This window comes from Elephantulus edwardii, unplaced genomic scaffold, assembly GCF_000299155.1.
Source record: "Elephantulus edwardii isolate Elephantulus edwardi_28Jun2011 unplaced genomic scaffold, EleEdw1.0 scaffold00035, whole genome shotgun sequence".
Lineage (NCBI taxonomy): Eukaryota > Metazoa > Chordata > Mammalia > Macroscelidea > Macroscelididae > Elephantulus > Elephantulus edwardii.
The window spans coordinates 12739526-12744157 of record NW_006399785.1 but is presented as its reverse complement, the minus strand read 5'-3'; positions in this window follow the sequence as shown (position 1 = coordinate 12744157).

The following is a 4632-nucleotide window of genomic DNA, read 5'->3' as shown; positions in this document are numbered from 1 at the left end:
GAACTGGGGGTGGGGGTGGGGATGGGGTGGGTGGGGAGAAAAGTGCAACAATAAATGAATGGAATTCCAAAATCTCTGTAGATGATCATTGACATTAATAATAATAATTAAAAAAATCTATCCAAAGGCCAGGAGAAATTACTTCTTCCACCCCAGAAATGTTCTGCACAGGGCACACAGGCCCCACATAACAGGTGTGTGGACCTGCACACTCTGGAATTGAAGAGGTTGTTCAAGAAGGGGAGGGTCTGATTCTTGGAAGATCCCATTCATCTATTTTATCCTCTCCTGGTTGTAGATTTTCCAGGATGCTTGGAAGACTGTTTATGTTGTGGATTAGGACTCCTAGGGTTCTTCCAAGCTTTTCTTTAATGAAGTTTATAGTTCTTGGTTTTAGTCCTAGATCCATGATCCACTTTAGTTTTTGTATATGGTGTGAGGTGTGGATTTTGCTTGAGTTTTATACTGCATTGAAACAGATGAGGGAGAGCACTGTTTAAAAGGGATATATGATTGGATATTGTTGTTGTGACAAGAATTCAGAATGAGGGTAGCATGGTGGAGTGGACTTGTGGGGAGGGACTGAATAACAATGAAAGAATTGTTCTTTTTTTCCTTTTACTTTTCAAAAAGAAAAGGAAATTTGAGGGGGAGGGGTGGGCAGGGAGAAAAGTGTAACAATGAATGAATGGAAATCCAAAGTATCTGTAAACTTTCATTAAAATCAGTTTAAAATTTAAAAAAATGAAAAAATATTTTTGAAAACTAAAAAAAAAAAAAAAATAAAGATGGGGTCGAGCACTGCAGCTGTGCATAGAGCTCCCACAACCATCTGGGTGACTGGCTGCCAATGCTGGTGACTTGAATCTCTTGGCCACACGGACACTTCTGAACCAGTGTGAGAACCAGAAGCACAGATACAGTGCATGTGCCTACCTGGATGACACAGATCCCGCATGCTGCCTGGTGGTCCCTCAAGAAAGGGGCAGTGCGTACCCACACTAATCCCATCCCACCGCCCACATTCACATGGGCAGCGCTGACCTCTCAGGCTCACGTGAGGAGCAGCCCGACCCTCCGTGGTGCCAGCTCACGCTCAGGCTGTGGCAGTCCCATCCACAGTCAACCACTGGGCCCTCTGTCCACCCAGCACGAGGCACCCTAATGCAGACTGCTAGCAGACTCCACAGCTTTCAGACTCAGCCACGAACTGCTGTAGAGTTAACACACAGTTTCGGTTTCTTTTCTGAGTTTCAGGGTACTAGACTACTAAACTCAATCCATGACTTGGTAACTCTGGTTCATCCTGTATTATACAAATAGGGCTGAGGGTGGATGAGGTCAAAATTGATTTCTGGAAGTGTCATAAGAAATGCGTGGGCATACTATATCATAGTATCAAGACCAAGGCCAAGAGGTTGTTGTACAGACAGAGAAAGGGAACACCACATGGTTTGAAATTAAGGAAGGAGTATATCAGAGTTGTATCCTTTCTCCATTCCTATTCAATCTGTATGATGAGCAAATGATCCGAGAAGCTGAATCTTATGAAGAAGAATGTGGTATCGGGATTGGAAGAAGATTCATCAATAACCTGCATTTTACAGATGATACATACTTGCTCGCTAAAAACAAGGAGGACTTAAAGCACTTGCTGCAGAAGATCAAAGACTACAGCCATCAACATGGATTGAGTCTCAAGGTCAAGAAAACAAACATTTTCATCACTGAACCAATAGGTAACATCATGCCGGATGGAGAAAAGATTGAAACTGTCAATGATTTCATCTTACTTGGATACACAATCAATCAATCAATCAATCAATCAATACCCCTGTTACCAGTAGTCAGAAAATCAAGAGATGTACTCTACTGGAAAAATCTGAAGTGAGGGACTTCTCCAAATTATTGAGAAGCAATGATGTTAGTTTGAGGACTAAGGCACACCTGATTCAAGCCACAGTGTTTTTATTATTATTATTATTATTTCCATTCATTCATTCACTGTTGTACTTTTCTCCCTGCCCACCCCTCCCCCCACAGTTTGCTCTTCTCTTTGAAAAGCAAAAGAAAAAATCTTTCATTGTTATACAATCCCTCCCCCAGGTCCACTCCACTATGGCCATGGTCTTTTCAATGACTTGCTGTGATACCGAGGGCTGGACAATGAATAAGAATGACAGAAGAAGAATTGATGCCTTTGAACTGTGGTTTTGGAAGAGAGTACTAAATATCCTCTGGACTACCAAAAGAACAAACAGATTTGTCTTGTACAAGGTGCAGCCAGAGTGCTCCTTGGAGGCAAAGATGGTAAAACTTCATCTTATATACTTCGGCCATGTTGCTAGGAGAAGCTATGCCTTGGAGAGGAACATCGTGTTTGGGAAGGTGGAGAGACACAAAGGAGAGGAAGACCCTCAACCAAGTGGATTGACATGGTGACTGCAGCAATGGGCTTGAGTGTGTCAGAGATTGTGAGGATGACACAGGACAGGAAAAGGTTCAGATCTGTTGTTCCTAAGGTCACTATGTGTTGGACTCGACTCAAGAGCACTTAACAATAATAGCAACAATAACTATGCCGCAACCTTTATTTCATATATGACATCCTGGCAACACATTATTGACCTGGGTGCATTATTTGCACAAAAATGCAGGAACTGATCCATAATGGGCATGGAAAAAGATTAAAGGAACAATGAGGAATAAATATTGGTTGCCTATTGTTGTTGTTGTTGTTGTTGTTGTTAAGTGTCGCTGAGTCATAGACAACTCATAGCAACCCTATGAATGAAAAACCTGAGCACACCGTTCATAGAGTTTCCAGAGGCAAGTCATTTTGGAAGTGGATGCCACTCCTGTTTTCAAGCTTGTTTTAATTGGGAAGCTCCATCCAACACTGTCCACCATGGGTAACCATTATCACATTTGACACATCAGTGTCACAATGTTTAGCATAACAGCAACCATGAGTTACCTCTGTACAGCAATGCATAGACTAGCGCTATACCATTTAGAACAATGACCAAAAACAACTAAAACCAGTCCTGAGGGCCACAGGTAAGAAGAATCTTTGTTTTCCTGATGTTAAACTTCAGTCCATATTGAAGGCTACAGTCCTTGACCTTCTGCAGGAAGTGTTTAGGTCCTCCTCAGTTTCAACAAGCAAGGTTGTGTCATCTGCATATTGCAGGTACTTGATGAGTCTTTCCCAATCCTGATGCCACATTCCTCCTCATAGAGCCCAGCCTCCCGGATAATCTGTTCCACATATAGATTGAAAGATATGGAGATAGCACAGACCTCTGACACACACCCTTCCTGATTTTGAACCAGGCAGTGTTTCCCTGCTCTGTTCTGATGACTGCCTCCTGGTCCAAGTATAGGTTTTCCATAAGCACAATCAAGTGGATTCCCATTCTTCTCAGAGTCAGCCACAGTTTGTTGGGATCCACACAGTCAAATTTCTTCGCATAGTCCATAAAACACAGATAGACATTCCTGTAGTACTCTCTACTTTAAGCCAAGATCCATCTAACATTAGCTAGAGTATCCCTAGTACCATGACCCCTTCTAAAGCCAGCTTGCACTTCTGAAGTTCTCTGTTGATGCGCTGTTCCAGTGGTTTTTGGATAATCTTCAGCAGAACCTTGCTTGCATGTCATATTAATGATATTGTTTGATAATTTCCACACTCTGCCGGGTCACCTTTCTTTGGAATGGGGACAAATGAGGATCATTCCAGACAGTTGGCCAAAGACACTGGCCACAGTGCTTGTGTCATCAAGTTGGCTCCCACTCCCAGTGACCTCAGGGGACAGAGTCAAAGTGCCTCACAGCGTTTCCAAGGCTGAAACATCACAGCATGTGATTGCCATGTCTTTCTCCCATGGAACAACCAACAGATGGCTTTGACCCACAAACTTGATAGCTTGCAGATGAGTGTTTAAACCCTGAGATGCCACACCTCCTTAGCAAACATGTTGTTGTTGTTGTTGTTATGTGCCATCTAGTTGCTTGCAACTCATAGCGACTCTATGTACAAGAGCTTGAAACCCTGCTCTATCCTGTGCCAACCTAGCCATCTCAAATGCACTCACTCCCATCACCCCAATCACAGAATCAATCCATCTCATCGAGGGTCTTCCCCTCCTGCACTGTCCCTCTACTCTTCCAAACATGATGTCCCTCTCCAAGGACCAGTCCCTCCTTGCAACATGCCCAGTGTATAGCAAACATACCCAAGTGGTAGTCTAATCCTTCAAACAAAAGACCTATGATACACACACAAACCAACACAACGAAAGGAACAAAAGGAGAAAAACTAAAATGTTAAGAGTAGCTGCGTGGGAGGCAGAATTAGGACTTGGCTTTGTAGCTGCTTTTCTTTTTCTACCTTCTCTTAATTTCTACATTTTCCTTCATGAGTATGCGTTTAAACAAAAATGTAAGTAATATAATTCAGGGTGACAATTTTAATAGCTATAGAAAGCATAGGAGAGAGCTTTGGCGGCTTAGTGGTAAGGAGTTGCACTGCAAATCCAAAGATACTCGGTTCACATCCACAAGCATCCATGGGAGAAGGATGGGTGATCTCCTGCCGTGCAATGAGCTGCCTCAGGAACCAACCCA